Genomic DNA, 12,829 nt, shown 5'->3' with positions numbered 1-12,829 from the left:
TCACGGAGGACGTGATATATCTTGATCAACAGAGCTAGAGACCTTGATACTGGAGACTGGCACTTTGTGTGTCACCAGGGCCGTAAACTGGCACTTTGAGTCGCCAGAGTTGGAGATTGACACTTTATGTGTCATCAGGGATGGAAACTGGCACTTTATGTGTTATCAGGGCTGAAAACTGATACTTATTGTGCCACCTCCGTGACACTGCATCACGAGGGCTTGAGACTGGCACTTATTTGGTCACCACCTGTTAATGTAATGGTTGTGGGAGCGAGAGTGTGGCCCGCGTCCCAGTCCGCAGCTCCCAATGCCATAAGACGTAAGTTCTCCAATCGCAGGAGAACTGTGATGCGCCTCGAGGATTGGAGACACATTTATGATCTGTCTACATCTTGGATCCATGTTTAATCAACCTCGGAAATATGCGCAGTTGTTTACTACGTATTAGGATTTGATATATATATATTTTGACTATAAATTGCTATTGGGACAATGCTATGTTGTTTGTTCATAATTGCTAACGTTTTATGTTATTTAATCTATGCTCTGATCGGAGTCTAAGTGTCATTTATGAACTTGAAGGGGTACCCGGATGTGCCCCAGTCGATCCCAAAAAGGTGTTTTGCATTTATTCTCCAGAATGACTTCATCAGGTCCATGAAGGGAGGCAATGGGGGCTAACCCTGACCACCTGCCAAATGACAGAAAAAACTAATAGTGACCCAAAAAGATTTCGTTGGTTTTGGTGCAGAACCCAAGGCTATAGAACCCCCTTTCCCCAATGTATGGCCCTGAACACCGATGTGTGGTTGACCCCAAAATGTTTTGCCATTAAGGTATTAGGAGACCCAGAATGCGAATCTATCAACTAAACACGATTTTTTTTATAAACTGAAGAAATTATAACACTCTGTGGTCTATGCACATCATATTTCAGTTCCACTGATTTCGGAGTCATGGAGTTCAACCCCGACTCCATTCAAACGGGGTATGGGGGGACCGACTTTGATCCCATCCCACTATTGACAGCGAAATAAAATCATCGCTATGCTTACAATTTTAGAAATGAGAATAATTTATTAGTTATAACGAATTTTGATATATTTACATTCACGGGCAAGCTTGAATCAAATTAACTTGGAACATAGCTAATAATACTAGTGCTTTGATTTGTACAGAACTTTATGTGCCTTTAGAGCAGCTCATTACACAAATTCCTTAATAATATCGTCTCATGATCAGGGAGGTCCTGGTGTGGAGGCTCTGGTGTGGAGGTCCTGGTGTGGAGGCCCTGGTGTGGAGGCCCTGGTGTGGAGGCCCACTATGGTACACACTCATCACTTTCAAATTACGTCTAAACATATCAAGCGATCCAACGTCTACTACGTTACCCGGTAATTAGTTCCAAAATCTACCATCCCCATCCCCATTTTCAAATCATTATTTACGCAGGCCTTACGTGAATCTAAAGTCATCCAATTTATATGCATTGTTCCTTGTTCTATTTAGTGTTGACATATTTAAAGCCTTAGGTATGTAATTCCTGTTGTCGGGGACAGTAAATTTGTGCTTAAGGCATCTGGAAGTCACCCTAGGCACGCCTAGGGGGCGTACCTAGGGGCACGCCCCCTGACGTCTTCAACGTAACCATTCGAGTAGCCATTATTGACTAGGATCTGCCTTACTCTACCTAGTTCCTCGTCGACCTGCTTCCAAACAAAGCTGTGAGTGAGAGCTCGGTCGACGTAAGCGTTGACAACACTCCGCTTGTACCTGCCCGGGGCAGTCACTGTTACCGAACGGTTACGTTGAAGACATCATTAAAATAAAGATGACACGCCATGCAACCCCTGAAGAAGCAACAACACAACACCCGTAACCCCCTTATCAGACTGTTTTACAGGAACTACTTTTCCACGGGTTAAAAAATGGAGGAAAGAGTCCTGAAAGATATTATTGATATGAACGTTATTCCCACAGACACCAATCAGAAGATACAATTAACAATATATTACAAAAACAAGAAGACCACCAGCCTACTTATGAAGAATTCTCCAGATACCGAAAAAGAATGCATTAAGAGAGACTAACCTCGTCTATACCTTCACATGCCCACTTGGGGACTGTCAGCCCTAAAGATATCAGTGTATAGGCATGACCACAACGTCTCTCTCTCTCTCTAGGCGATTAACAATGCACAAGCAACAGGGCTCCACCAAGGAGAATATAATCTCCTCACACAACCAGACCATCACCAGAGATATCTTGTAACACCGTAAAGGTGTTTGGTTTAGTTGTATTTAAAATACATAGAGATTCAGGAGTCACAGACAGGGATTTGAGAAGGCGCGAGTTTGTCGGCCAGAAACTCACACCTCTAAGCGTTAATGACCTCAAGTGACCTGAGGTCAGATCATGTGAATTCCACCTTGCTTCTGCTAATCTGATAATTGGCCTTCAAACATGCCGACGTTTAAGGAGTGGCTTGGTAGAGTGCCTCGGGCTATTTACTTGTGGGCGGAGTTAGTTACTAGGTTCCCCAATATATGCTCGGAGAGCAGAGCATAGAGGAGCCAGCAAAGCAGAGGAGAAGACGGCCTAGCCAGGGAGGCTGTCAGCCGGCAGGGCGGGACAGTGTCTGTCAACTACAGACCCCCCCCCCCCTCTCAGTCCACTTATAGGCAGACACTTGGTGAGTTGAACATTAAGGTGACTTGGTCGTGTTTACAACTGTTGTGTGAGGATCAGGGGCAGCCAAGTTGTAGGGTTCTCGAATTCTTGGATGATGACTCACTTTGCATCTTGAACATTAAGTTGAATTGCTTAAATTATGATACTTATCATGTGAAATATAATTGAATTTATTATTTAAATGGTCTTTAACTTTGTTCCCTAGAGTTTTGAGTTGAGGTGAGAAAGCCTCTGTGGTTACTGGGTTCTTGATTTTAATGAGTACATGTTTGGAGTTGATACTTGGTAATAACATCTTTTCAGAATATTGTAATACAGACAAGTTCCATTCCTTGTCTTGTATGTAATGGTCTTGAATGGATGGTGGCAGCATTCCCTATTTCTTCTTCTACTATCTATTTCTACTTCTACTATCTACTCTTCTACTTCTACTATCTGCATTTCTACTTCTACCTATCTACTCCTCTCCCTCCACCCCTCTCCGAACTCTCCCTTTCAGCTAATGACCCTCCTCGCTCCTCCCACCTCTCTACCTCCCTCACCCCAAACCCTCACTAATTACCTCATTATTCATCTCTTTCCTTTCGTTTCTCTTATACGTTTGTGGCAGTGAAATGTATTCTAGAGTTCTCTCTAGAGTTTCGGGTAACTGATCAAGTTACGGCGCTTTGTAGTCGTAGCACCTAGGTAGTCAAATACCTAGGTTACAAGTGCCGTACGAACTCTGGAAGTGCTCTAGAATAGTTAGCTAACCGAGGACGGGATAACGGACTAGAGAGAGCTGTTTCCCCCGGCCTCGTTAGTTAACTGGGGGTTGGAATAATGGACAAGAAAGAGCCATTTCCCCCCACCCCCCATTACAATCTTACCAAGCAGCACTGACATAATCAACAGGTATAGCAACAACAGAAAACTGGACATCAGCGAGGCACTACTCATCAAAAAGTCAAGACCAGCCATCAACAACCAGTTAACACATAATTACATCCTACCGACTTCAAGACCACGAAATAAGGCACAGGCCAGATCCAGTGAGCCTGCCTTAGAAACATAAGCAGCCACAAGAACATAAGCTGCTTATATTGATCCATGTAATATCCTATTAATATCCCCTATGTTATGCCATTCATCCACTTGTTTCATACACTTGTTCTGTACCAGCACACCCAAAGAGAATATAAGTCTGGTCAAAAGCATGGTAAATTAGTCTTTGAGAATGTAAGGAGTGACCTTGCAAAACATATGCCTAGGCATGTCAGATCAAAAATAAAAGTGTGAAAAGGAACTTTGGAGAGTTAATTTTTCAGCTTCCCCCGACAGCGAAGAAAAGCATAAGTGAAAAGATTCGTGTTAGAATCAATAATCTTACTCTTTCGGTCATATTCAACATTTATATATATATATATATATATATATATATATATATATATATATATATATATATATATATATATATATATATATATATATATATATATATATATATATATATATTATTAAATATGACCGAAAAAGTAAGGTTAATAATTCTAACACGAATTTTTTCGATCTTCCTTACGTTTCTTTTCACTGTTGATGGTAATTCAAAAATCAATTCTCCAAAATTCATTTTTATTTCTAGTCTGACGCGACACTTAAGCGCGTTTCGTAAAACTTATTACATTTTCAAAGACTTTAGTTCACACACACACACACAACTTTAACTGAATAGAGCTTAAACATCTTCGAGTTTTTTATACCTACATTTGGGTGAGGTGACATGTTACAATAGTTTTAGATGAGGTGAAAATAAACTTTTTACACAAGACAGAACACGAAACAAAGGGTATAAAAGGTAGGTAACTGCAGAAGGCCTATTTTTATTGGCCCATATTTCTTGATGCTTCTATATTGGAACGGAGTCTTAAAGTGGGTAGAATATAGTTGTGCATTAATTGGCTGTTGATTGCTGGTGTTGACATCTTGATGTGTAGTGCCTCGCAGATGTCAAGCCGCCTGCTATCGCTGTATCTATCGATGATTTCTGTGTTGTTTGCTAAGATTTCTCTGGTGATGGTTTGTTTGTGGGAAGAGACTGTACGTTCCTTAATGGAGCCCTGTTGCTTATGCATTGTTAAACGCCTGGAAAGAGATGTTGTTGTCTTGCCTATATACTGAGTTTTTTGAGACTTACAGTCCCCAGGAGGGCATTTGAAGGCATAGACGACGTTGGTCTCTTTTAAAGCGTTCTGCTTTGTGTCTGGAGAGTTTCTCATGAGTAAGCTGGCCGTTTTTTTGGTTTTATAGTAAATTGCCAGTTGTATCTTCTGATTTTTGTCTGTAGGGATAACGTTTCTACTAACAATATCTTTCAGGACCCTTTCCTCCGTTTTATGGGCTGTGGAAAAGAAGTTCCTGTAAAATAGTCTAATAGGGGGTATAGGTGTTGTGTTAGTTGTCTCTTCAGAGGTAGCATAGTGTTTCACTTTCCTTCTTATGATGTCTTCCACGAAACCATTGGAGAAGCCGTTGTTGACTAGGACCTGCCTTACCCTGCAGAGTTCTTCGTCGACTTGCTTCCATTCTGAGCTGTGGCTGAGAGCACGGTCGACATAAGCGTTAACAACACTCCTCTTGTACCTGTCTGGGCAGTCAGTTGGCATTCAGGCACATTCCTATGTTTGTTTCCTTAGTGTAGACTGCAGTGTGGAAAACTCTGTATATAGAAATATATGTACAACATATATATATATATATATATATATATATATATATATATATATATATATATATATATATATATACATATATATATATATATATATATATATATATATATATATATATATATATATATATATATATATATATATATTGTGACGATAATCTCCTTCAAGAGATTGAGCCTGCTCTTCCCTCCAAAAATACGTCGATACATCTATAAAAAACTACTATGGAAGAAATGTCCAACAACGACAACAACATCTCCAAGGTTTGCCAGAGAGCAAAACGTATGCAGCCAGGAACACCTGCTTCACCTCAAACCGCCAAACTACCTGTCTTGTTGCCGGCTCCTCGCTGATTGGCCGCCGGTCTGGCTGCAACTGCACTCCACCCACCATACTACTTGATGTCTGGGGCCGCCACGACCTCAGTCCTCAGAATATTCAGTGCTTTCATACGGTTAACACTTCTTCCTGGTAGACTAAGCTTTGGCTTACGTGTACTAAGAGAGGTGATAGCTTAAAGCCAATATTCCTGCACCTCTCATTTTATTGTATATTGCACAGCTTGTTATTGCTCACTTGTCTTAACGTAACTTTTCATTTTGTCATTAACTTATTCTTATTATTTTGATTGATTGATTTTATTATACGAATTTGTATGTCCATTTTATTCATGTTTTGTTTATCTAACGTAATTAAAATTCCATTGTTAAAATTTACTTGTGTTTTGTGTGTCTTCTCCTTACCTTACCACAGACGAAGTTCCAGATTTTCTATTTTTTTTTTTATTCTATGTGACGAGGCCATACCCCTAGCTTTGAACAGCCGAACACCAACGCGTTACCGTCACATATTATATGGGGGCCTGTCCTAGGAGCTTCACTCAGGTACTGGTGCCAAGTGGTAATTAATGGTAAGCGTATTTAACTTTGTTAACGTAGCTTTTACTATTTCTCATATTCAATTTCATTTTTTATATGGTGCGGTGTATTGTGCATTACGAGAGTAACATATGGTGAAGGTGAGACAACTTTGGATTACGTGGTGACTGTAGGCCTCAGTCATACTCTTAATTGGTCATCGGTCATCTCTCCCTCCGTGTTATTACTCGTGTTTACCATCTTTGTCCCTTGGATATTTCTCATTTTGACAGATCATCATATTGGTACCCTGGTACTGTGGTCTGCCCCGGGTCAAGAGCACCCAATCTTCTGCAATCTGACTGTAGGAGGACAAAGAGGGCCATAGTTCCTCTAGCTCGAACTTTAGTTGCTGAATTGGGACCTCAGCAGCAGTTCTCGTCACCAGTTGACACCTCGCACCCCTACACGTCAGTCAGAGATGATGATACATACAACGGTAGGGAATTAGCTTACTTTTTCAGAGCACAAAAGTTCGCTAATTCTGTAAGTATCATATTAAATTCAGTAGGAAAAACTTGCTTTATGTCCTATAGAGACTTGGCAAGGTATGCCTACATCCTTGGACTACCAATTTTACTTTTGAGGCAATTAACTGTTTCATTTGTTTTCGAAACTCTGTTTCATTTGTTAGTAGGACTTTCTTGCCCTTATCCTCTTACATGAGTACCGGGTACAAGATTTCCTGCGCCCTTGATTTAAATTAATCATTTAACATCTTGTACTTAACTTTAATTGTTAAAGATCCCACAGGATAGGTACCAGTTGCCACGTTGTCCTGTTTCTGACATTCACTATAACTGAATATTCGTGTACATTTATTTGCTAATTTCACCATGTTTCGTCTCCAAGCTTTCCGTGCAGATCCAGCAGGTGAAATAGGGACTTTAAGTCGTGCCAAGAGAACTGAATTACAAACTCTTGCACATGAGTATCAACTAGAAGTTCCCTACCAAGCCAACAAAAATGACCTACACAACCTGTTGCTGGATCATTTCTTAGAGCAAGGTAAGATAGACCCTGAAACTCATGAAACTTACTATATTGCAGATAAAACTGATTTGGCAACGCTGAAACTCAAAGTAGAGCTGGCCAAGATTGAACGCGAGCAGCAAAGAGAAGCAGCTGCCATACGAAGGGAAGAACAAGAACGTGGAATCGCCCTCCAGGAACGCGAGGTTGCACTACTCCAGGAGCGGGAACGAGTACAGCTTGAAACCAAACGACGCGAGTTGGAGATTCAACGCGAACATGACAAGCAACAAGCGACTCTGGCTCTAGAGTGTCGTCAACGAGAATACACGTTGGAAACTTCACACCTCGCTCAACGCCAGCAAGCTACTGCCAATCTTCCCGTCAGTTTTAATATATCACATGCAAGTAAGTTAATGCCATCCTTTGTAGAAGCAGAAGTTGATGTGTTTTTTACCACCTTTGAAACCCTTGCTAATCAACTCAGTTGGCCTGTCGACCAATGGGCCACACTTCTCAGAGTCCATCTTACAGGTAGAGCTGCAGTCACACTCAGTACTTTGGCGTCTGAGAATGACTACCACACTCTGAAACAGGCAGTGTTGGACGCCTACCTCCTCTCTACGGAAAGTTATAGAAGGAAATTCCGTGACCACCTGAAGGCAAGTACCACTACCTTCCTCGAGTTTGCTAACACAAAACGGAGATATTTCATGAAATGGCTGGAAGCAGCACATGTCTCTACTTTTACAGAACTCGTCAACCTGATGCTAGTTGAAGAATTCTTGAGGCGTGTGCCGCCTCCTGTCCGTCTCTACTTAGCAGATAAAGAAGAAACCGACTACCTGAAGTGTGCTAAGTCGGCTGACACTTACAGCCTCATCCACCGGCTGACACCCGAACCATCCTCCAGTAAGAAGTCGTGGTACAGTTACGAGAAAGTGAGTCCCGATCAAGCTGGTTCGCAACTGTACTGCAAGTATTGTAGACTCTATGGACATACCATAGACAAGTGTGGTAAGTCTCAATACAAGGGAACCACTGACCCACAGAAACCCAAACCAACTCCTCCTAAGTCCGGTAAGCCTGTGATGAATGTTGGTGTTAATGTTAATGATCTTTCTCTTTTCAGTAACCACCTGTATACTGGAACTGTCTCTGCCAACGGTTCAAATCCGGAGGGACGTTTCAAATTGAAGATCTTGAGGGACACAGCGGCTCTTCAATCAATCGTCTTGAAGTCGGCTGTGCCCAACATCGTCTACACCGGAGAAACTGTCTTCATCACTGACCTCACTGCTACCACTCCATACCCTCTCGCCAGAGTCCACCTGGATTGTCCCTACGTGAACGGAGAAGTCCAAGTCGCCGTCAGGGAAAAGCCTTTTCCCATGCCTGGAGTGCAACTTCTCCTAGGCAACGACTTGGCAGAAGACCTGCAACCGACCAACCTGATCGTCATGGACAAACCCCAGGTGTGTAACTCTGTGCCAAGTAACCCTATTCTAGCGTATGTTCCAGCAGAGGTTCAAGAGAGTGATGAAGTTTCTCCTCCGGTTCTCGTGACCACCCGTGCACAAGCCGCACGTCCACAGCCAGCTGACTCTACTGCTACCGCTGTCCCTCAAGACCCTCAGAAACTACCCCCGCATCTGACCAAGTTGGAGTTCCGTAAGTTGCAGAGGGAAGATCTTACTTTAACACCATTGTTTTTCCAGGCTGAGACTCAACCCGACAGTATTCCTGGGTTCTTCCTAGAGAACGACTTGCTCTACCGCAGATATAGACCCAGTAAACTGAAGGAGGAGGACGATTGGGCCAACATCGAACAACTTGTGATTCCTACCAGTCTGCGGCCCACTATTCTACATCTGGCCCACGGAGCACTCTCCCACTACGGCTTCAACAAGACTTACCATGGAATTCGTCAAGACTACTACTGGCCAGGTATGGTAAATAGCGTCAAACAGTACGTAAAACAGTGTCATACATGTCAGATGGCAGGCAAACCGAACATCTCCATTCCCAGAGCGCCACTGATTCCCATACAGGTGCCTGCGGAACCTTTCCACAGACTCATAATAGACTGTGTTGGTCCTTTACCTCGGACCAGTTCGGGTAACGCCTATATCTTAACCATCCTGTGTCCTACCACCAGATTTCCCATAGCAGTTCCAGTGAAGAACATCACGGCTGCTACGGTTGTAAAACATCTATTGAAGATCTTCACTCAATACGGATTTCCCAGGGAGATTCAGAGCGACTGTGGTACCAACTTCACCAGTGATCTCTTCAAAAGGACACTGGAGGAGTTCAACATCAAACAGGTATTGTCCAGCCCCTATCATCCTGCTTCACAGGGTTCTCTTGAACGTAGTCATCAGACTATCAAAGCACTCTTGTAAAAGTTTTGTAGTGAAACCTCTAAGGATTGGGATAAGCAAATCGACCTTATAATGTGTATTTACAGAAGTCTCCCCAATGAGTCCCTAGGAGTATCTCCTTATGAGATGCTCTACGGCCGTAAGTGCCGTACTCCCCTTAAGGCTTTCAAAGACTCTCTCAGAGATGCCACCTTCAGTGAGCATCAGAATGTGCCCCAGTTTCTTCAAAACCTTCAACACATTCTAGAGAGAGTCCACCGTTTTGCCCATGATAATCTATTGAAAGCCCAGGAGAGGATGAAGACTCATTACGACCAGACCAGCAAAGTAAGAAAATTTAAGCCAGGAGACTTCGTCCTAGCATACTTCCCTATCCCAGGTTCACCTTTACAAAACAGGTTTTCAGGACCCTACCGCGTCAAAGAGTGCAGAAATAACAACAACTACGTCATAGAGACTCCAGATAGGCGGCGGAAGACCCAGCATTGCCACGTCAACCTCCTGAAGCAATATAATGGTACTCCTCCCACTGTCCTAATTAATTATTCCACCTTCACAGAACCCTACATCCACAGTGAGACCTTCCCAGCTTCTCCTCCCGAAAGCACTGACAAGGAGTCAGCGCTTTCTAATTCCGAAATCCTTAATGATCTTCCCAAATACTTTCAGGATAATAATAGTGCTCCTTTGCCATATTCTAATTCCACTCTCACCTCGTCAGATAAGCCCTTCATCCTCCATGTCGACGCCAGTGGTACCGACGTTGGTGGTGTCGTGATGCAGCAACGAGGCGAGGAGAATACACCTGTCGGCGACTACTGCTACAAGGAACTACGGAACAATTGGCAAGGAACTACTCTTCATCATCCTGAAGCTCCAGCACTTCACTCCACACCTGCAAAGTGCTTGGTCTACCATCAACATGGACCACACCACCCTACACCTCCTGCAGCACGCCCACTTCTCATCTCAACGTCTTCTACTATGGGCTTGCTAACTGCAGAAATTCAACCTGGAGACACGCTATACCAAGATTCCGACAACATCTTAGCCCATGATCTCTCCAGAGTTTATGAAGTAGAAGCGACTCCATCTATTACTCCACCACATAACGACGTACTTCTTCCAGAACCGCAGGCTTCGGGGGAGAGTTGTGACGATAATCTCCTTCAAGAGATTGAGCCTGCTCTTCCCTCCAAAAATACGTTGATACATCTATATAAAACTACTATGGAAGAAATGTCCAACAACGACAACAACATCTCCAAGGTTTGCCAGAGAGCAAAACGTATGCAGCCAGGAACACCTGCTTCACCTCACACCGCCAAACTACCTGTCTTGTTGCCGGCTCCTCGCTGATTGGCCGCCGGTCTGGCTGCAACTCCACTCCACCCACCATACTACTTGATGTCTGGGGCCGCCACGACCTCAGTCCTCAGAATATTCAGTGCTTTCATACGGTTAACACTTCTTCCTGGTAGACTAAGCTTTGGCTTACGTGTACTAAGAGAGGTGATAGCTTAAAGCCAATATTCCTGCACCTCTCATTTTATTGTATATTGCACAGCTTGTTATTGCTCACTTGTCTTAACGTAACTATTCATTTTGTCATTTACTTATTCTTATTATTTTGATTGATTGATTTTATTATACGAATTTGTATGTCCATTTTATTCATGTTTTGTTTATCTAACGTAATTAAAATTCCATTGTTAAAATTTACTTGTGTTTTGTGTGTCTTCTCCTTACCTTACCACAGACGAAGTTCCAGATTTTCTATTTTTTTTTATTCTATGTGACGAGGCCATACCCCTAGCTTTGAACAGCCGAACACCAACGCGTTACCGTCACAATATATATATATATATATATATATATATATATATATATATATATATATATATATATATATATATATATATATATATATATATATATAGTACCTAGTAACCAGAACACACTTCACAGCCTACTATGCAAGGCCCGATTTGCCTAATAAGCCAAGTTTTCCTCAATTAATATATTTTCTCTAACTTTTTTCTTATGAAATGATAAAGCTACCCATTTTATTATGTATGAGGTAATTTTTTTTATTGGAGTTAAAATTAACGTAGATATATGACCGAACCTAACCAACCCTACCTAACCTAACCTAACCTAACCTATCTTTATAAGTTAGGTTAGGTTAGGTAGCCGAAAAAGTTAGGTTAGGTTAGGTTAGGTAGGTTAGGTAGTCGAAAAACAATTAATTCATGAAAACTTGGCTTATTAGGCAAACCGGGCCTTGCATAGTAGGCTCAGAAGTGCGTTCTGGCTACTAGGTACGACATATATATATATATATATATATATATATATATATATATATATATATATATATATATATATATATATATATATATATATATATATATATATATTTAATGTCGTACAGAGATAGGTTAGGTTAGGTAGGGTTGGTTAGGTTCGGTCATATATCTACGTTAATTTTAACTCAAATAAAAAAAAAATGACCTCAAACATAATGAAATGGGTAGCTTTATCATTTCATAATAAAAAAATTAGAGAAAATATATTAATTCAGGAAAACTTAGCTTATTAGGCAAATCGGGTCATGCATAGTAGGCTGAGAAGTGCGTTCTGGCTATTAGGTACGACATATATATATATATATATATATATATATATATATATATATATATATATATATATATATATATATATATATATATGTCGTACCTAGTAGCCAGAACTCACTTCTCAGCCTACTATGCAAGGCCCGATTTGCCTAATAAGCCAAGTTTTCCTGAATTAATATATTTACTATAATTTTTTTCTTATGAAATGATAAAGCTACCCTTTTCACTATGTATGAGGTCAATTTTTTTTTATTGGAGTTAAAATTAACGTAGATATATGACCGAACCTAACCAACCCTACCTAACCTAACCTAACCTATATATATAGGTAAGGTTAGGTTAGGTAGCCAAAAAAAGCTAGGTTAGGTTAGGTTAGGTAGGTTAGGTAGACGAAAAAACATTAATTCATGAAAACTTGGCTTATTAGGCAAATTGGGCCTTGCATAGTAGGCTGAGAAGTGAGTTCTGGCTACTAGGTACGACATATATATATATATATATATATATATATATAT

This window comes from Procambarus clarkii, chromosome 37 (genome assembly GCF_040958095.1).
Source record: "Procambarus clarkii isolate CNS0578487 chromosome 37, FALCON_Pclarkii_2.0, whole genome shotgun sequence".
Lineage (NCBI taxonomy): Eukaryota > Metazoa > Arthropoda > Malacostraca > Decapoda > Cambaridae > Procambarus > Procambarus clarkii.
This window is presented reverse-complemented; position numbering follows the sequence as displayed.